General features: G+C 38.8%; 1 long non-coding RNA gene across 3 annotated transcripts; it reads right to left on the bottom strand.

Annotated features, from left to right (window-relative positions):
* Positions 1–562: 562 nt before the first annotated feature.
* On the bottom strand, positions 563–22,253 carry LOC311518708. Of its 3 annotated transcripts, none has more exons than XR_014711087.1 (5): positions 22,230–22,251; positions 20,280–20,392; positions 7,284–7,396; positions 2,181–2,347; positions 563–1,875 (listed from the first exon to the last, which is right to left on the bottom strand). It is a non-coding gene; the product is annotated as an uncharacterized lncRNA (long non-coding RNA). The 3 variants fall into 3 exon arrangements; XR_014711088.1 differs by lacking the exon at positions 22,230–22,251 and adding an exon at positions 21,492–21,645; XR_014711086.1 differs by lacking the exon at positions 20,280–20,392 and having other exon boundaries at positions 565–1,875; positions 22,230–22,253.
* Between the last annotated feature and the right edge of the window lie 491 nt (positions 22,254–22,744).

Genomic DNA, 22,744 nt, shown 5'->3' with positions numbered 1-22,744 from the left:
ATAGTGCATCCAGCACAGTGGGGGGAAAAAACAACAATCTTTCTCAAAAGAGATCTGAAAACCAACACCAAAGAGGTATAACTATAGGACATAAGATTGGGAGGTTACTAACTCCAAGGGCCACTACGATTCTGCAGTTATTTACTGCTATTTTCACTTGCCAAGAAGCAATATGTGTCCTTCATTTAATCAGAAAAAAATGTTTGAAAATATATTCAGAATAACCCATTAACAATGTTTCATGAAAGCTTCTAAAATATTCAAAATCTATATAGAACTTTTTAAAAAATGTTTTAAAGATTTTTGTTAAACTTCTAGTTTCTTGTTATGACTCACTGCTGTCATAAGCAAACAAATACAAACTAATCACTTATCTATGGTAGTAATAGAGCTGCAAAGAAACACTGAATAAATGCTTTGTGGGAGCTTGTTGTTTATTTGGGAAGTTTATGTTTTGTTTTCTAAAACAGTCAATCAACAAATGAAAGATTTTTCTGAATTATTTTTTTGAACTTTTCAGGAAATTGTGTTGTTTAAATTCTGAATGCTCTGGTTTTTCTCAACAAAACAGAGAAAACAAGTATTTTATTTCCTTTTTAAAATATGTGTATGAAATCATTTATTTTTCCTTCATAAAAAGACACCACATTTTAAAAATAAACACTGAAAAGACCCTTCAGGGAAGACTCAGGGCTTGCCTTCACTACCGGGGAGATCAACGCTGCTGCTATCCATGCAGTGGGTATCTAATTAGTGGGTCTAGTGAAGACCCGCTAAATCGACAGCAGAGCACTCTCCAGTCAACTCTGGTACTCCAGCTCCCCGAGAACAGTAAGGTAAGTCGACCAGAGAGACACCAGGGTAAGTCGACCTCAGCTACGCCGACTCCAGCTATGTTATTCACGTAGCTGGAGTAGCGTAACTTAAGTTGACTTACCCCAGTAGTGAAGACAAGCCCTCAGTCTACAAATAGGAAAAAACATAATGGCCTTTTATGATACAAACTATAGTGCACAGTGAGAAATATATATGGTCACTAGGAACTTTAGGGCACAAACAGATTTTATTCTGAGGATCAATTTTTATTTTAACAGGTTGGATATCCATATCTTCCTTTCTTCCCCCTGCTTTTTAATGTATGTATTTCTTACTAAGTTCCAAGACCCATCAAGAGAATCTCTTCTCAACAAATGAGTTAGAATACTGTGTGCTTTGAATGACAGCATTTGAAATCCTTAAGTACTACAAGAGCTACTTACTGTAGGAGTTTAAACAAAATGCCCAAGGCAAATCAACATTCCCTTGCTTTATTCTGTCATGTTAAGGCCTTTTGTGATTTGGCAAAGTTTAATTTTGCTGTAGCTGAGCCAATGGTGAAAAGTGTCAGACTGTACTTGGCTAAGAAGCTGCCTAATATGCGATTACCTTTACACTTTTTTTTAAACACTAAGGCATATCTCAAAAAAGTTTGTTTTCATGTTGAAACAGAATTTTAAAAATGCATGCCGGAAGAGGATCTCATAAAACATTTTCAAGGGTGTCGCCATCTACCTGGAAACATTCACACTGGATTTAATGGCAGGTACGTTCCACGTTCATATGTTGTGTCAATACATGCATTATTGATGTCATTTATTACACTAAACAGTAGCAGATTCTGCAGACATTTTTTAGTACATATTAGATCATTTAAAACATTCCTGAAACACAAATATCTGAACAGTGGCTTTGGAGAAAAATGTGACTGGACTACTTCCAACATCTCTATATATTTTTGTTGCTGCTGCTGCTGCGAAGGGTTTTTTCTCTCCCGCAACCAAAATGCAGAGGAATGGAGCAAGATCAAGGCCAACCAAGGGATTCTTCTCTCCTCTCCTGCAGGGAAGAGGAAAATTTATTCTCTTTCAGCTCCCCTTTACATGCTCTGCCATTGACAAGCTCGGGCCTCTAGTAGCAGCAGCTAATATCACTGCTGTAAATTGGCATAGCTGCGCTGAAGCCCGTGACGCTACATATCTTTACGCCAACTGAGGATCTGTCCTTTGATGTGCAATTTAGTGTCCTCTCACCAGCAATTGCTCGTCAGAGTTGTGTATGTGTGTGTGTGCGCGCACCCATCTGGCCAAGTCTAGAATCTCGGATGACCTTGAGAAGAAGACAAGGGAAGACAGAGAACTTACCTAAGTATTTGATATGTTGAAACAAAAGTGTTGTGGCATTGTTCCGGTGCAATGATTTTTAGAGGTGTTTCTCTATCTGTTCCTTGGCTGGAAAACCCCACTGAGCTGAATATATGGTGGTTTAGATGCCGCAGTCTGTCAATGCATCCATTAGTACTTCTTTGTCTCTAGGTAAAGTGGATATATGAAGGAAAAATGACTAAATTAGGGGCTCATTTCCAGGCAGCAACATGATGGGAGATCGCTTCATCCTAGAAATAAGTTTTTGCACTGCAAAGTCAGAGACGTTTGGGGGAAATTGAGCCAATTTTCTCGTGAAGTGGCAATTTTTTTCCCTATGGGTGTTGAAACAACAACCATTATCAATAGCTAACTCATTCGAATAATGTCAATTAATCCACTGTTGTTTTCATATAGCTTCTACTACGCAGTTCAAATGGAAAAAGAAGGCTAGGAGTCTCTAGACCACATGTTCTCCTCCAGTATTGGTGTTGAAAGGAAGAACTACACCTCAGTGGCACATCCCCTCTTGCTTCTAGAGGCCATGAACACCACTTTTGTGTAGGTATTCTACAGAACTAATGGGAGGCTTCGGTCAGGCAGGGGTGTGTGAGAAAAACTAGGGAGCAGACACTGCTCCCTTGAGCCAAACACTTTTCCTACTAGAAATCCCCAGCGGTGCGACTGTTGATGGAACTAGCCGTAGCACCTTCAATGCACCTTTTATTGGAACAATGGGGAGGGTCCAGGTACTGGGGCCAGGGTTAATAGGAGACCATACTACCTGGAGCAAGGAGAGGCTCAGGGATGTGCCCAGAGAACAGTGCTCCCTATAGTGATGACCTGGGATTTCTGTGGTCTAGTGTGGACTTCCCACTGAATACAGGGGATCCACTGGTTTAGTATGTTGCTCCCCCTCTGCACTTGTGCAAAAGCCACATTCAGAAAAAGAAATTACTACCTCAATATTTTTTTAATTGTAACATTTAAAATAAGGGGGAAATTCAAGGAGGATAATATTTTGCCCTGATTGAAGGTCTGCCTCACAAATTGAGTGCAGAATTAAACATGTTTTAACAAAATAAAAGATGAGAAGAGAAATGGTAAGAAGGGACTCAGGATGAGAGGCTATTTGATATGCTTCTTTTTTAATAAAGGCAACATGACAGCTCTAGATGGTTGTGGCAAGCTGACAAAATGCCTACAACATGAACTAAAAGTATGAGTATACTCAGCTGCTTTAGGCTGATCCCTTTTTCAAAGCCAAGGCAAGTGGAAGCCAGCCCTTAAAAGATCTTATTGTGCAGGTAATGTTTTCTTGTGGTTTTGCCCCTTTGAAGTGTTCCTTGACTCACTGATCTTTGATGATCCCTTTTGGTCTTCCTTAATCATTTGACTCTGGAAAAATGACTGTGATGTTGCATCCCATAATACTTTATAGAAATATCCTTATGAGTGTAAATATGACATAACTGGAATATGTTTTATGTTAGCTTTGCAAAGGTTATGTTCTACTGAATGTATTCATGTATCATTTTTATATCTGAAATTATGAGCATTGGCTCAATGCTTGTATTTAAAGTGTTTGCTGTAGGAAGCACATAAGGCAGATTTGGTCAATATAGTGTGAAGGGGTTATTCAAGTAATTGGGAGTACTTAGCTAACAATGGACCTTGGGAGATGCCAATCCACATCTGAGCTTTCCTGGAAACGTTCAAACTAACATGTAAACAATGGCGTTGGCCTGCAAAAAGCTGAATCATTCATAAACATGTGACTTGCCCAGGTGACTGCAAAACTCCATCTTATTGAGAGGATTTTACACAGGAGAAGAGAGGGGTTTCCACCCACAAGAGAAAGACCATATAAGCCCCTGGAAACCCCTCCATTTTGTCTTCAGCTGGGTCAAGAGATAGCCTCTCCACCCCAGAGAGATGCCTGAAAGAAACTGGAACAAAGAGCCGTAACTACTGGGGTGTGAGTGATTGCTGGAGCCAGACTAGGAAGAAGTCTAGTCTGTCAAAGAAGCTTACTGGAACATCTCTGAGGGTGAGATTTACCTGCATTTAGTTTCCTACTGTATTAGGCTTAAACTTGCGTGTTTTGTTTTATTTTGCTTGGTATTTACTTTCTTCTGTCTGTTATTATTTGGAACCACTTAAATCCTACTTTTTATGTTTAATAAAATCACTTTTTACTTATTAGTGAACCTAGAGCAAGTATTAATACCCAGAGGAGCAACCAGCTGTGCATATCTTTCTATTAGTGTTATAGAGGGCGAACAATTTATGAGTTTACCCTGTATAAGGTTTATACAGAGTAAAACAGATTTATTTGGGATTTGGATCCCATTGGGAACTGGGTGTCTGGGTGTTGGAGACAGGAGCACTTCTTAAGCTGTTTTCAGTTAAGCCTGCAGTTTTGGGGGGACGTGGTTCACACCTGGTCTGTGTTTGTAGCAGACTAATGTGTCTGGCACAATCAGGCAGAGTACTGAAGTCCCAAGATGCCAGGGAAAATGGGCTTAGAGGTAATCTCAGCACATCAGGTGGCAGTCCCAAGGGGGTTTCTGTGACCCAACCTGTCACAGCGGACATCTTCAGATATCTGACTATATGTTGAATAGCAAAGAAAATAAAGTTACTAAAAGCATCACATCATCTACTATGTGCTTGGTACTCTACACTCCTTTTGATTTTTCTACACTCCTCGTTTTTTTTAGGGGAACTTAAGAAGAGGAGTTTTCAAGGTGAACTGAAGAATGTTTTGTGTGTTGTCATGTTTCTTCCTGCCCTGCTCTGCCACAAACACAAACAGTAACAGATGCATATTTAATCCAATTGTCTCTAGAACAAATAACTTCCAGATTTTACATTAAAATGGTCCTTTAAAGGTTTTTGTATGTTATTAGTATTCTATTCTATTCTATATAGATTTTTATACTGAGCTAAATCACCATAGTATCTGTCACAAGCAGGATGCAGGCAGTCATGTCTAGAGGGTGGAGCAGGAATCAGGAGCCAGGGGTGAGTCAAAGTCAGGAAACTGGAGTCAAGCTGAGGGTCAGAGCTGGAGTCATGAGCAAGCCAAGCACAGTAATGATCATAGGTGCAGGCATAAGAGCTGAACATCCAGCATATTGCTATTATGCTTAAAACAGGCCTGCTGACTCTCTTCAGCCAATCAAGTGGGCCAGCCAATCAGGCAGTCTTACTGCAACCCAGCTGAGATCACTAATCTGCATGGAGGAAGGGCTGGCTAGTCGTCAGGCTCAGCTAAAGGAGCTCACTCCATACAACAATATCTAAGAGCCTTCCTGTAGTGCATTAAGCAACATGACTACACATCTGTTGTGTTTTGTTTGGTTCAGTACTGTTTCATTCCACAAACAAAGACTACCTATTAATGGAAAGATGTCAGATTGGAGGGAAGTTTAAAGGGGGGTTCACACGGATCTGTTCTGGGTCTGGTGTTGTTTAACATGTTTATTGATAACCTGGATGTAGGAATACAAAGCATACTCATCAGATATGCAGACAACACAATGTTAGGAGGGTTGCCAATACTTTGGAGAATAGACCTAAAATTCAGAGGGATCTTAATGAATTGGAGAATTGGGCTACAGACAACAAAATGAAATTCAACAAAGATAAATGTAAGTGCCACACTTAGGGAAGAAAAAACAAATATATAAATACAGAATGGGGGATAACTGGCTTGGCAGCAGCACTGCTGAGAAGGACCTGGGAGTTGTGGTGGATCACAACCTCAACATGAGTCAACAATGAGGTGCTGTTGCAAAAAAGGCAAATGTAATTTTAGGTTGCATTAACAGAGGCATAGCATGCAAGTCACAGGAGGTGACAGTACCACTCCACTCAGTGCTGGTTAGGCCTCAGCTGGAGTACTGTGTCCAGTTTCGGTCATCAATGTATAGAAAGGATGTAGAGAAACTGGAAAGCATCCAGAGGCGAGCGACAAAGATGATCAAAGGGTTGGAATACAAGCCATATGAGCAAAGGTTGAAGGAATTGGGTCTATTTAGTTTGGAAAAGAGGAGATTAAGGGAGGACAGGATAGCAGTCTTTGAATACTTGAACGGCTGCCATAAAAAAGACAGAGAAAAGTTGTTCTCTCTTGCCACTGAGGGCAGGACAAGAGGCAATGCGTTCAAACTACAGCATAGCAGGAAAAACTTCTTCCTAATTGTAAGAACAGTAGGACAATGGAACAGATGGGCCTAGGGAGGTTGTGAAAGCTCTTTCACTGGAGGTTTTCAAAAGGAGCCTGGATACCCATCTGTCTTGGATGGTTTAGCCACAACAAATACTACGTCTTGGCAGGGAGTTAGTTTAGATGACCCTTGCAGTCCCTTCTAACCCTATGATTCTATGATTCCATTTTAGTATATTTTTCTTTACATGTGTGTTACATTTATTTTTAAAACTACATGATTAAAATATTTTTAAAAACGATAAATTATTTAAAGGATTTGATTCTATTTTTACATATGTGCTGCGTATCTCAGGTCATTGCAGAAAATGAAATAAACATATGCAGACTGGCACTCTTGCTCAAATTAAGTGGCATGACAGGATATTATTCTATTTAGCCATTGTGCAAGTAATGAAAAAAAAAATTAAGTACACTAGGAATAACCTATGTGCAAAGTGAAAGAAGAAAAGAATTCAAAGAAATTAAGACATGCTACCCAATTCCCCACACAGTCAAGGACAGTCTTTCAATGGATTTCACAAAATCTGAATCAGCCTTACAAGGGGCAAAATTACTACTTGTAAACTTCCAATCACAAAAAGGTTTGTGTCATGTTTCCAGCTATACATTTAAAGGCTACAGTTGAAAACTTTCCCCCTTATGTGGATTTAGGATTAAATCCTGTTTTCAGTAAAGTCATTGACAAAATTCCAATCAATTTTGGTCTGGCCAGGATTTGGCCCATAATTTCTAATTATTAATTTCTTCAGTTTATTCCCTTTCTCCCACCTTTGCTATTCTCTGTTTCACATTGGGCTTCTCTTTGCATATTACCCATTTCTCTCACAACCCAAATCAAATAATAGCTAGAGGAATATCAAACTCACTTAAGTGGAAAAAGGGAGTTGCAGCAGTAATTTTCCTATTCCTTCTTTTTTCCATGTTCAGTGTTTGAGGGTCATTCATTGCTCATCTTTATTCATTTTCAGTATAATGTACACTGAAAAAAAGTATAAATGTTAGGTTCAATGTACAGCTCATTTTTGTTGAGTTACTGTTGTTAAACTGCTTATTTTTTATATAGCCAGACAGTCCCTTTCCACTAATCATTGTGAAAGGTTTCAGAGTAGCAGCCTTGTTAGTCTGTATTCGCAAAAAGAAAAGGAGTACTTGTGGCACCTTAGAGACTAACATATTTATTTGAGCATGAGCTTTCGTGAGCTACAGCTCACTTCATCGGATGCATTCAGTGGAAAAGTGAGCTGTAGCTCTCACGAAAGCTTATGCTCAAATAAATTGGTTAGTCTCTAAGATGCCACAAGTCCTCCTTTTCATTGTGAAAGAGGCACTTCTACTCTTTCCTTCTGTGGTCAACAAAATACCTAATGGACAAAACTGAAGTCATCATTTTTACAGTAACTCACAGAGTTCTGTTCCAAGGCAGGTGCATAGATATTCTTTGGGTGGGTATATTGTGCATAACACATCAATATAGGGGAAAATAAACTCTGCTGCTTATTTCCAAAAAGTGAAAAATGGAACCCTGGGAGGCAAAATTCACCAGGGAGATTACAGAAAGAGTAAAAGTAGGCTGCTTATACATTGTAAAGTCTAGAAAAGATTGATTTACTGCCAGTCTTCTACTACCTGTTATTCACCCAGCATTCGACATGTCTCCTCAAGACATTTTTCTTAAGAAATAACTCTTTGGTTTTCTTACCACATTTCTATCTTGCTCTGCTTGCTCCTCTCATACAACTGCCTCACTACTTTCTTCACTTTCTTCTCCCACTGTAGTCTTCATACCTTTCTTCTTCTGCCGCTATACCTGGAAGAACCTCCCTATTACAGTTCCCTCTCTTCTTTCAGAGTCTATCTTTACATAAAAACCCCTCACTCTTCTGAAAATCCCAGCAATGCTTCCCCATGCCAGTAAATATGCTGTAACTGGGTTGTTGTGCCTATCTTTTAATCAATAACTCTATTTGTAAATTGAAATTATCCCCTTTGTTTCTGTCTATGGAGACAGTAAGGTCCCAATTCAGCCAAGCAGTTAAACATATATTTAATCCCATGGAAGTCAATCAGTGGGGTAAGGACCATGTATCTTTGTCTTATACCAAGGCAGACCTCACTGTCAGCACTTGATAAACAACAACAATGCTGTAGTATTTATACATGAGAAGAATAGACACCAACAAGCTTAAATCAAATCAGTTTGCCCATCTGTACTTGGGAGATAATTGCTCAGAGCCTTCCTCCTAGGGGAATATAATTTCTCAGTTTCAACATGCCTAAGGCATCTGCTTCCCTAACCAACAAGACACAAACTCTCACTGACAGAGGAATTGTCAGTACATTTGACAACAGTCATGTACAGTACTGAATATAGCTATCATATCCAAAAATACCACAGTAGCTCACTAGAAAGTTTGGGAATAACAAACACTTGAAAAACATTCATGTTTATTAAAAGTTTTTTACAAATGGCAAATCACTATCATTTTAATTTTACTTTCACTATTTTAAAGAGCTTCCTTTTTGAGTTTGAGACTGAAAAAAGGGTGACTTTGTCACAGAAACTATGCCTAGAGAGACTCAAAAGGCAGCAGAGAAGTGATTTCTTAGCTCTATTTTTATATCAATTATAGATAGGCTAATAAAGTATCATGCTCAGAGAGAAGCTGATTTTCACAGAAAGGGTTATCATTTGGGGAAAATATATACTTTTGCCTATTCAGAAATATTTTTATAGGTTTCTATACTTGGTTATATTAAGAAAAAATGCTTCCTTTTAATGATACTTCTTTCTTTGAAGAGTATACTACAAGTTTCAACAAGCTTTAGGAACTTTACTGCAGACCTTTTTATGCTATATGAAAAATGACAACGTCAAACATAAGCAAATATCAGTACATGTGTGTTTTTAATATTTATTAGAAATCAGGTAGCTGCATTCTGGATGGTATCGAATACCCTCCCTAGAAATATTTACATTAAGGGTGTCAAGCGATTAAAAAAATTAATCATGATTAATCACACAATTAAAAATATTAATCATGATTAATTGCACTGTTAAACAATAATAGAATACCATTGATTTAAATATTGTTGGATGTTTTCTACATTTTCAAATAAATTGATTTCAGTTACAACACAGAATACAAAGTGTACAGTGTGCACTTTATATCTGTTTTTGATTACAAGTATTTGCACTGTAAAAAACAAAAGAAATTGTATTTTTCAATTCTCCTAATTCAAGTACTGTAGTGCAATCTCTTTATCATGAAAGTTCATCTTACAAGTGTAGAATTATATACAAAAAATTGCAGTCAAAAATAAAACAATGTAAAATTTTAGAGCCTGCAAGTCCACTCAGTCCTACTTCTTGTTCAGCCAATCGCTCAAACAAGTTTGTTTACATTTGCCCTCTTCTTATTTACAATGTCACCAGAAAGTGAGAACAGGCATTCTCACAGCACTTTTGCAGCCAGCATTGCAAGGTATTTACGTGCCAGATATGCTGAACATTTGTGTGCCCCTTCATGCTTCAACCACCATTCCAGAGGACATGCATCCCTACTGATGATGGGTTCTGCTTGATAACAATCCAAAGCAGTGCGGACCGACGCATATTCATTTTTATTCTCTGAGTCAGATGCCAACAGAAGAAGGTTAATTTTCTTTTTTGGTGGTTTGGGTCTGCAGTTTCCGCATCTGAGTGTTGCTCTTTTAAGACTTCTGATGGCATGTTCCACATGTTGTCCCTCTCAGATTTTGGTTGGCACTTCAGATTCTTAAACCTTTGGTCAAGTGCTGTAGCTATTATTAGAACTCTCACATTGGTACCTCCTTTGCGTTTTGTCAAATCTTCAGTGAAAGTGTTCTTAAAATGAACAACCTGTGCTGGGTCATCATCTGAGACTGCTATAACATGAAATATATGGCAGAATTTAGGTAAAACAGAGCAGGGGACATACAATTCTTCTCCCCAGGAGTTCAGTCACAAATTTAATTAACACATTATTTTTTTAACAAGTGTCATCAGCATGGAAGCATGTTCTCTGGAATGGTGGCCTAAGCACGAAGGGGTATACAAATATTTAGCATATCTGGCATGTAAATACCTTGCAATGCCGGCTGCAAAATTGTCATGCAAATGCCTGTTCTCACTTTCTGGTGACATTGTAAATAAGAAGAGGGCAGTGTTATCTCCTGTAAATGTAAACAACCTTGTTTGTCTTAGTGATTGGCTGAAGAAGAAGTAGGACTGAGTGGACTTGTAGGCTCTGAAGTTTTACATTGTTTTGTTTTTGAGGCCAGGTATGAAAAAAAAAATCTACATTTGTAAATTTCACTTTCACAACAGATTGCACTACAGTACTTGTATGAGGTGAATTGAAAAATACTATTTATCATTTTTACAGTGCAAAGATTTGTAATAAAAATAATATACACTTTGATTTAAATTACAACACAGAATACAATGTATATGAAAATGTAGAAAAACGTCCAAAATATTTAATAAATTTCAATTGGTATTCTATTGTTTAACTGCGATTAAAACTGTGATTAATCTCAATTAATTTTTTAAATTGCAATTAATTTTTGAGACAATCGCGTGATTTAACTGCTATTAATTGACAGCCCTAATTTGCATTAATCTTTTTAAATCAAGGGCTGTTTAGGGAAGGACTATTGGTTTGTGATTAAAGGACTGGACTGAGATTCAAGAGATTTAGCTTCAAATTCTGGCTCTGCCACAGATTTTCTGTGTGACCTTCAGCAAGTTACTTAGTGTTTCTGTGTCTCAGTTCCCCATCCATAAACAGGAAAAATAATACTTTCATGCTCCCACCATTTTTTTGTCATTTCTATTTTGACTGAAATTTTTTGGGGCCAAAGACTGTCTATCATAATGTTTCTATACAGCACCTAGCACAATTGGGCCTGATATTTGTTGGGGCAAGTAGGTCTACTGTAATACCATTAGGTTTTACACTAGTAAGCAAAATTTAATTCCTCTCCATTGTCATAGTAAATTGTTACAAGTCTTCAATGACACAGCTCAATTTCAGACACTGTTACATCTTAGTCTACTCGAATTAAAACAGATAATCTGTTCACCCAGATTAATCTGAATTGCCAAACCAAAATTAACCTCACATCCAATAAATGCTAACAACATGATCGATTCATCATTCACCTGGTTCATTCATTCGCAGAAGAATCATGCTTGGATACTTTTAGCCAGTGTATGGAACCGTGGGTCAAATTTTCCAGAGAACTTCAAAACCAGCCTCAATTAAGGCTAGATTCAAAGTTCACTATAGTTAATAGAAAGATATTTGTTGACTTCAACATTCTTTGGATCAGATCTTTACTATTACTTATGCACGGAGGTGATACTGTTTGCATCTGCCTAACCCATTTAGACAATTACCTCAGGGTAACATTTTCAAAAGCACAAGCTCCAGTTTCAAATTTCTGAAAATAATAATGCGTTGGCACCTAATTAGGGTGGGCATTTTTGAGTGTGCAGTTTTTGGTTTGCAAACAGAAAGCTGTGAACACACAAAGAGAAGCCATTTTTGGAAGTTTGTTTCTGTTTGTCCATAGCACTTATGAGTAACAATTTGAAGTTCATTTTAGATGAAAATACCCTCCCCATTCCCTTTCCCCCCTATTTTTGGCATAGTTTATTCAGATTACATATCTTCAGCTCAGCATTACAAAGAACAAGATTAAATACATATAGTGTCTGATGTTTGCAAGCTAACATGCCGAAAGCCAAACTACAAAGCATATTTTGTACAGCTCATCATTTTTCTTCTTATTCGTACAGTTAGTATGATATATATTCACAAGAATAGGATTAAGTACAGGATATTGTGGGATGATTTACAAAGCCCATAGACACATATGTGCATGTGCAAGGACATATGCAGATCCAGGCCCACAATCCCCCCTCACTCTCTTTCAAAATGCCATACAGCATGAAAGACGCCACTGTAAAATAGAAAAGGTCTCTGCTTGCTCAATAGCATCCCTAATTAATAACAAGTTTGTAATAGGCAACCAAAAACTCAGATTTCAGAGTAGCAGCCGTGTTAGTCTGTATTCGCAAAAAGAAAAGGAGTACTTGTGGCACCTTAGAGACTAACCAATTTATTTGAGCATAAGCTTTCATAGCTACAGCTCACTTCAAGGAGAGTAGTCACTTTAGATAAGCTATTACCAGCAGGAGAGTGGGTTTGTGTGGGGGGGGGGGGTGAGAAAACCTGGATTTGTGCTGGAAATGGCCCACCTTGATTATCATACACATTGTAAGGAGAGTGATCACTTTAGATAAGCTATTACCAGCAGGATAGTGGGGTGGGAAGAGGTATTTTTTCATGCTTTGTGTGTATATAAAAAGATCTTCTACACTTTCCATAGTATGCATCCGATGAAGTGAGCTGTAGCTCACGAAAGCTTATTCTCAAATAAATTGGTTAGTCTCTAAGGTGCCAAAAGTACTCCTTTTCTTTTTGCAAAAACTCAGAGTTCATCCGATTTGTTTGTTGTATAACTTTTATATCGAAGTGTGGCACTATGTAGTAATAACAACAGAAAACTATAAGCATTTAATAGTGAATGTTCAGAAATGGCAGATGGGTGGCACCTATATTTCTGTCCATTTGTCTCCAAGGCCATTGAATTGTGATTCTGAAGGAATGCAAGTTTATCAGATTAATCTCAGAGCCTAGCCTCTCTTTCAGACCCAAGCTATTCAGGCCAACATTTTCAGACTTGAATGCCTAAAATTATGGACATGAGTCTATATTTAGGCAAAGTGACCAGGTTTTCAGAGGTGCTTAACCCCATAAGTCTAACTGAGTTACAAAAATGAAAGGTGACCAAATCCAGGGTTTTATTCTGAGCATATCACTATTATTAACACATCACACAAGTAAGATTCTAGTCTTTACAACTTCATAAAAAATGGGGAGGTAAGTACATTCTAGTACATACAAGCACACTCTCAAAACCCCTTCAGTTCCTATTGACATCGTACTGAACACACCTGTACTGCTCTTTTTTCTTCTCTGCTTACTACTGGCCTAGGGGAAAAGGCCACTGGGCCAAGGTCTTGCCTTCACCACCATCAGCAAAAGGTCTGCCAAAGGAAAGTATGCCCCCAAGAATTGTACGACCATCCCCCATATGGGATGACTCCTCAACATTAGCACATGATCCAGGCTGGAGTCATAACTCCTTACAACAATCAGAATAAAGAGGCTTCACTTTCTAAATTTTAACTACCTATTTTAAAAGAAAAATGACCCCTAAAGCCATGCCTGAGAGGAATCCATATTTTTCTTTAGGAGCACATAGGGGCTCCCATGTGCTGCATTTCTGCCACCTTTGATAACATTGTAGTCTGGAATCTCAGCTACATACACTTTTCTCCCCTCTTCACCTAACCTACTCCACAGCTCCCCAGAGTGAAGGAAACATAGATTTTGGTTTTCTGCAGCAAGCTAGAAAACTCCCTTGAGCTATTCAGTCCACTTAGAAGTCTTCTGCACTCTGTATGTCTCAGAAATCTGTCTGATAGGGACTTTGATTGGTTCCTCTGATAGGATAAGCGTATGGCTGGAAGCTTAGATTCAGCTGATTAGCAGCAACATCTTAGGAAGGAACAAGTAAATTGCAATAAGGTGTTACTCAACATGGGTAAGGGTATCAGAATCTGGCCCTTAGTGAATAAAGTAAAAGTGGCAGAAATAGCGTCTAGCTTTAGTAAGGCACTCCCAGTGAAATTAGAGAGATGCAGATCAGAGGAAATACTGTACAATAGATATCCAGTTGGCTAAACCAAGCCCAATATTGTAAGCAATTATTAATGGGGTCAGTGTCATCTTGAGGTGAGTGTCAAGTGTGACCCTGCATGGGGTCCATTCTAGATCCATTACCGTTCAATATTTTCATTAGCTGCTTTGTGGGATAGAAAGGAACACACAGTAATTCAATTCACAGCTGATATGAAGCTGAGAGGAACTGTGAATTCTTTGAAGGATACGTACAGAGCCATCTTAATAGCTTTGATAATTGCAATGAAAGAAATAAAATTATATTCAATAAGGTCATAAGTAAAGTGGTTTATATATAGGGAGGAAGAATCACATGCACAAATATAGAAAAACGTGGGGGTTACTGGGTAGGCGTAACGTGACTGAAGGACTGTGGGTGTAGTAGATGATAAACTGCATAGGAGGCGAAGATGCAGCGCTTTCACCCAGAAAAATGCTACAATTTATTAGAGTGTATTAAGAGTAATAAATCTAAAATAAGAGTTAATTATTCTATTCTACTTAGTGCTTATTAAGCATCAGTTGGAGTCCTACATTGAGTTTCAGGCACCACAGCTGAAAAATGAGAGGCAAATTGGAGAGAGTTCAGTGAAAAACCAAAAATGATGAAGCATTTAGAAAACAAGGCCTTTGAGAAATGATCTAGGGGAAAAAGGACTAAAGGGAGACATGATATCTGACTAAATATGCTATGGGATGCTATTAAAAGGACAGGGACCAATTATTCTTGCTCTGTCCTTGTTGACTGATAAATAATAGGTTTACAGGGAAACTGCAGCAGGGAAAATTTATGTTAAATAATAGAAAAAAACTTTATAAGAACAGTTAGGCTTAATGGAATAAGCTGCCAAGGGAGGTTGTGAGATCACCTTCATTGTATAGATTCAAGGTTAAAAAAATATCGTCAATCAGAGAAGTTAAGGGATAATTAAATGAATCCTGCCATGTTGCAAGGGGTTTGACTAGATGACATAAGAGGTCCCTTCCAGCCCAAGTGTTTCCTCTCTCTCATATATATTACATACATAGACACATCTATGTGAGAAGAAGAATACATGATGGATGATCCCTCTGTTATGACACATATGCACCATCCCATCTCTCCTCATAAGAGAAGACACAGTACATGTCATAACAAAGATCAGTCTTGTATTAGACGTACTGGATTTTCTCCACTCATCGTTCTGCAGGGCTGGAATTGTTTTACTTGACAGTTGTAGAAAGCTGAAAGTGCATACAGTGTGAGAGAGCAGAAAACAGTGAATCCTGAATCTAATCAGCCATAAACTCTGGAAATTTGGATCTGAAGTTTGCAGAATGAGCACATGTCCAGAAATTGTGATTTTTTTAAATTATAGAGCAAACCCCTCCTTTGTTCCCCCACATTCTTTGCAGGGGAACACAAATTGGTATTATTATTTCTTGTCTTCTGTAACAGCTGCCATTAACTTTTAATAAGAAGATTAATTGGATGGTGATTCGGATGCTGGTTTAGCTGAAGGATCACAAATGTTTGGTATCACCATCATTACCTGCTCCAGGGCAATATATTTAATACTATTTCTTCTAGCTCTTTTGTTCAAAGAAGACTTTTGAAAGGGAGCAATGATGTAGAGCTACAGACTGCTGGTGCTGTAACATGGTAGAGGGAACATTTACACATGTGTGGGGGGATTGCCGCAAGGTACAGTCTTGTGGAACCACAATATCTAGGCAAAGCAGCTCGATCCTTGGTTTCCTTATACTGATTAGTATGTCTGCTACTTTCCTTGGGGTGGACAAAGTCTGTCCTTCAAAAAATATTGATCTTTATGTTCAGCTGATTGCCAGTAGACTTTCCATTGCATCTTCATTGCTTATCTTCCTTGCTCTCACTCTGGGCAAGTGTCCCTGAAAGGTATGGAATGCCCTGCTTATGGAAAACTTTCTCAGGAAGGAGAAAGATAAAAATTACCAAAATTGGGCAATTTGATTACTTTACAAAAAGAAATGGAGTACTTGTGGCACCTTAGAGACTAACCAATTTATTTGAGCATGAGCTTTCATGAGCTACAGCTCACTTCATAACTCATGCATAATGCTGGATGAATACTGCAAAATATATTAATTAAAACACACACTAATCACAGGCCATGAATAATAAAGAGTGAATCAGTGAAGATGCTTTTATTCCCTCAACGAGTGAGTGGACTGGGGAAGAAAAATAGCAAGAGATAAAGAGGTCCAGTGAATTTTAAAATCTTTACCTGTTCTCTTTTGCAAATATGACTATTTTAATTCCACTTGGATCTCAGATTGAAAAATAGTTGGATTACTAACCAAGGAAAGAGAAAAAAGATTAGACAGGATTTATTAGCTGACTAACAAATTTTCCCTTAAATTTCCTTGGGATACTTTCACATCAAAGAACTGTGCCTGTGTATAGCTGTGAAGGTCGTGGACAGATCCTTGTCTAGATCATTTAATCATCTCTGTATGTGAGCTCTGACCATGGAGAGGTCAAAGAGCAGCTGTGTATTTCCTCTTTCTCTACAGAACAGTATGACAAATGTTACTTTCTATATGTATGCAGAGAGATGTGAATAGCTGTAACAAATACCCTATTAAACTTTGTCATTTAAAAAACTAATTCTCACTCCTATTAGGTTGTGAGCACCCTCCACTTTGGAATTCAATGAGTATTGAAAACACCATCACTTTCAAAGATCATGAACCTATGGCTGCTGGTTGGCAAACCCTAAAAAGGAACTAGTGAATTAAGTCTAATATGAGGTAACTGAGAACTATCTGATTAAGGGGGGAATGGACTCGATATCAAGGTCGTCTCACGGATCAGCAATTGGTTAAAAGACAGGAAACAAAGGGCAGTAATAAATGGTCAGTTTTCACAGAGAAAAGATATACATAGTGGACTCCCCATAGGATCTGTACTGTCACCTATTCCGTTCAAGATATTCATACATGATCTAGGAAAGGCAGTAAATGGTGAAGTGGCAAAATTTGAAGATTATACTAAATTAGGCAAAGTTCAAAACTGACTATGAAGAGTTACAAAGGAATCTCACAAAATTGAGTGAGTGGGCAACAAAATGGCAGACCAAATTCTGTGTTGATAAACGCAAAGTAATGCACATTGGAAAACATAATCCCAACTACACATATAAAATGATGGGTCTAAATTAGCTGTTACCACTCAAGAAAATTTTTAAAGTCATCATGCATAGCTCTCTGAAAACATCTGCCCAGAACTCAAAAAAGCTGACAGAATGTTAGGATCTTTTAGGAAAAAGATAGATAATAAGACAGAAAATGCCATAATGCCACTGTATAAATCCATGGCACACCACAACTTGAATATTGCTTGCAGTTCTGGTCGCCCCATCTCCAAAAATATATATTGGAATTAGGAAAAGTAAAGGGAAGAGCAACAGAAATGATTAGGGGTAAGAAAGAGCTTCCATATGAGGAGAGATTAAAAAGACTGGGACTGTTCAGTTTAGAAAAGAGATAACGGGGTGAGAGGGGGGAGAATAACAGAGGTCAATAAAATCATGAATGGTGTGGAGAAAGTGATTATGAAAATGTTCACAGAATCATAAAATCGTAGGGTTAGAGGGTCCCACAAGGGTCATCTAGTGTAACCCCTTCAACACAAGAACCACGGGTCACCCAATGAAATTAATAGTCTGCAGGTTTAAAACAAATATAAGAAAGTACTTCTTCACATAATGCACAATCAATTTGTTGAACTCATTGCCAGGGGATGTTGTGAAGGACAAAAGTAGAACTGGGTTCAAAAAAGAATTAGGTAATTTCATGGAGGATAGGTCCATAAATGGCTATTAGCCAAGATGTTCATGGACACAATCCCATGCTCTAGGTGTCCCTAAACCTCTGACTCCCTGAAGCTGAAACTGGATGACAGGGGATGGATCACTCAATAAATTGCTCTGTCCTGTTCATTCCTTCTGAAGCATCTCGGAGTGGTCACTATCAGACAGAGCAAACTATCCCACCACATAGGAAAGACAGGAAAGGGAAGAGCAACAGAAAGGGAAGTAAAGGGAAAGATAGGAAGTATGGCAAGAGACCACCCTGGTTTAACTGGAAGATCTTCAATTATCTAAAAAAAAGTGGAAACTAGGTCAAATTACAAAAGATGACTATAAAAAAATAATGCCAAGGCACAAAAAGGGATCTAACTAGCTAGAGACATAAAGGGTAACAAGAAAACATTCTACAAATACATTAGAAGCAAGAAGAAGACCAAGGACAGGGTATGCCCGTTACTCATTGGGGGGTCAGGGGAACAATAACAGAAAATGTGGAAATGGCAGAGGTGCTTAATGACTTCTTTGTTTCAGTTTTCACCAAGAAGGTTAGTAGTGATTGGACATCTAACATAGTGAATGTAAGTAAAAATGAGGTAGAAGCAGAGGCTAAAATAGGAAAAGAACAAGTTAAAAATTACTTAGACAAATTAGATGTCTTCAAGTCACCAGGGCCTGGTGAAATGCATCCTAGAATACTCAAGGCGCTGATTGGGGAGATATCTGAGCCATTAGCAATTATCTTTGAAAAGTCATGGAAGACAGAAGAGATTCCAGAAGACAGGAAAGGCCAATCTATAAAAAGGGAAATAAGGTCAACCCGGGGAACTACATACCAGACAGCTTAATTTCTGTACCCGGAAAGATAATGTTGCAAATAATTAAGCAATCAATTTGCAAACATCTAGAAGATAATAAGGTGATAAGTAACAGTTAGCATGGATTTGTCAAGAACAAATAGTGTCAAACCAACCTGACAGCTTTCTTTGACAGGTTAATAAGCCTTGTGGATGGGGGGAAGCGGTAGACATGGTACATCTTGACTTTAGTAAAGCTTTTGATACTGTCTCGCATGACTCTGTCATAAACAAACTAGGGAAATGCAACCTAGATGAAGCTACTATAAGGTGGGTGCAAAACTGGTTGGAAAACCATTCCCAGAGAGTAGTTATCAGTGGTTCAGTCAAGCTGGAAGGACATAACGAGTGGGGTCCCACAGGGTTTAGTTCTGGGTCTGGTTCTATTTAATATCTTCATCAACGATTTAGATATTGGTATAGAGAGTACACTTATAAAGTTTGCAGACGATACCAAGCTGGGAAGGGTTGCAAGTGCTTTGGAGGATAGGATTAAAATTCAATATGAGCTGACAAACAGAAGAAATGGTCTGAAGTAAATAGGATAAAATTTAATACGGACAAATGCAAAGTACTCCACTTAGGAAGGGACAATCAGTTCCACACATACACAATGGGAAATGATTGCCTAGGAAGGAGTACTAAGGAAAGGGATCTGGGAGTCAGAGTGGGCCATAAGCTAAGTATGAGTCAACAATGTAGAAAAATCGAACATCATTCTGGGATGTATTAGCAGGAGTATTGTAAGCAAGACATGAGAAGTAATTATTCCGCTCTACTCCGTGCTGATTAGGCCTCAACTGGAATATTGTGTCCAGTTCTGGGCGCCACATTTCAGGAAAGATATGGACAAACTGTATAAAGTCCAGAGAAGAGCAACAAAAATGATTAAAGGTCTAGAAAACATGACCTCCTAGGGAAGATAGAAAAAATTGTGTTTGTTTAGTCTGGAAAAGAGAAGACTGAGAGGGGACATGATAGCAGTTTTCAAGTACATAAAAGATTGTTACAAGGAAGAGGGAGAAAAATTGTTCCTCTTGACCTCTGAGGATAGGACAAGAAGCAATGGACTTAAATTGCAGCAAGGGCAGTTTAGGTTGGACATTAGGAAAAACTTCATAACTGTCAGAGTGGTTAAGCACTGGAATAAATTGCCTAGGGAGGATGTGGAATCTCCAACATTGGGGATTTTTAAGAGGAGGTTGGACAAATGCCTGTCAGTGACAAATGCCTGACTAGATGACCTCTCGAGGTCCCTTCCAGTCCTATGATTCTGTGATTCCCTACTCACAAGCACTGAGTCTTGTATAATAAAAGAAAAGTCTGAAAGGTTAATATACCTTTAACATGTCATTCTCGTTTCCCTTGGCTGCACCCCACTCACAGTTGGTTGTCTGAAGTCAGCGAAATCCCAGAATTCATAGATGTGTTCACATGGATTCACCTCCTACTCCTGAAAGGGAAGGGAGTCAAGCAATGGCTCTGCTGTTGTTGCTTACTACTATCAGAGTTGCCTCTGTCACTGCTCACTGCCACTTCCGTGTGTAGCTGCAATGCTGTGTTGTGCTGTTTCCCCACTTAGCCTAGTTCTTAGTAATTTCACCAGGTAATAGGGTACCTCACTGCTATTGTATACTCTGCATTGTCTTTCAATACCATACTTCACACATAAGGTCTAAGGTTCAGCTTCCTAGACCCCCTCATCAGTGATTCCAGTTCTAGTGATCACTGAACAGAAACAAGAACTCCAAAGTGAGTCTGATCAGCTTGTTTTTAAGCACTAAAGAAAGGTCAAAGAATACCTAATACACTTTAAACAAACTCCAAAGCACCAGACAGAAACACCCACATCCATCCCCTCTGACTGTCCCTTGAATTGGGCTTCAGTTAGTGAGTGAGTTTCCAGTTAGGGTGACCCCTTCAATTAGGGCATGTTAGGTACAGTTCTGCAGCTCTTTAGTCATACAATAAGGATAATACCATTTCATTACCCCTGCGTTCAAGACTAAAGTGAATTTTAATCCAAAATAGCTAGAACTGGACACTTTGGCAAAACAGGTCTGTCTGATGATCACCAAGGCAAAACAGGTGTGTCCATGCAAATATGATCTGCTCCTTAGGTCTCTTCTCCCAGTTCATCAATAGATGGCAGGGGAGAGCTCATTCAGACACAGTCTTACACTTAACATTACAGAAGGATCTAGAGGCCTTTATTGGGATCCGAGTCCTACTGTGACAGGCATTGGTAAATACAATACATACAACAAGACTCTAGGCCAAAAACCTTACAAGCTAAATATTATATTGAGCTACACTGTGAGTTAAATGAACATTTTGGGTGACTAGTTTTAACTGAACTTAGATTGTCCCTTTTTCATCGTGCGGTTTAAGTCCTCCTTTCTGCCAGCTGTGCTGGAGTTTGCTGTTGCACAGAGCTGTGCTAACTCCAGCTCTCCCAGGATAATGAGAGCAGCCCCTGCCACTCGTCCTACCTACTAGAAAAATCTCCCTCCATCCCATCCCTGTCATCAGCCATCCTCTTGGTACCTCACCTCCAACTACGAAGGCAGACACAGATCCCTTTAGAGTTGTCATCAGTGCTGCTCCATCAGCTGAATGACAGGGCCTTGTGTCTAGTGATGCAGTCAAACTTCCTTTTCCTCTTCCCTCCTGGAGATTAAGTGTGTCACCTCTGTGGTACACTTAGGCCCCTCAACAACCCACAGAAAGAGTCCCAAATCAATTTCCAGACTCACTTTCCCCACAAGTATGAAACAGCCTGCTACTGAGGCCTGCTGCAGTTGCTACTGCTTCTGCTGTCGATTGCTCTGTTAAACTCTACTGTATGCTGCATAGGAGTGCCAATGTGTCGGAAAATACAGCTGTCAAATGTAAATGTATAGTCCCAGAAAAAAATCATTCACCTCTCACCTCTCTCCCCGCAAAAGCCCTCCACTTTAATTAAGGCCAAACCTACACAGATTTTAAGATGGATTCTAAATGTAAAGCAAGCTATCAGTCTGACATGAAATGCGGCATGCAAAGTTCAAATACATTGTAAAGAATTGAATCATAGTAAATGGATCACTGATACAACAAACAAAGGCAAAAGGGAGTGCATGCAATACAGCATGTTATTCAAATTAGACTGTAAACACTGCATGGCAAGAACTCTCTTACCACTGCAGCCCCACTCGAGAGGTTTCTCCCCTGCCTCTTACGTGAGAGTGCCATATAGAATCACAATAGTAGCATGTGTTCTCTCAGTGCTCTGAAGAGCTCCTGCTTACCCTTCCTGCCTCAGGCCATCAGGAAGCCCGAAAAGGGACTTTGAGGTGGGTAATTATTAATGGGAGAGCTGACATAGAAAGTTTAACAACTTTCCCAAGGTCACACAACAAACTGGTTCCAGAGCTTGGAATGGAATAAACTCATGAGTTCATTCCCCTGGTTCTAAAAATGGTACTTCCTATGATGTGCATGTGACTGCTGCAAATTACGCAACAGTGGTCTTCAGGGAGGAAATGAGATTCCCCTTTCAGATTACAGAGGTGAGTTTTGCCACATCTTATTTAATGCTGCACTATTTCTGACCATTAGAAGGCAATTAAATGCCTGGTCAAGGTAAAATGAATTTTCCCTGTATTCTTTTGCTCCAGTACTCTTTAGCAGTAAGCAATGAATGTATTAGCTACAAATGAAGACACAATTGAATTGCTTAATGAAAAGGAGAAGAGGGCTTAAATGATTTCAGCTTTTTAAATTTTAAAGTAAGAAAAAATACAGTAGATAATACATAAAAACA

Source organism: Lepidochelys olivacea (assembly GCF_965140295.1).
Source record: "Lepidochelys olivacea isolate rLepOli2 genome assembly, chromosome: 3".
Classification (NCBI taxonomy): Eukaryota; Metazoa; Chordata; order Testudines; family Cheloniidae; genus Lepidochelys; species Lepidochelys olivacea.
Note: the sequence above shows the minus strand (reverse complement) of the source record. Positions and strands in the feature narration are given on the sequence as shown.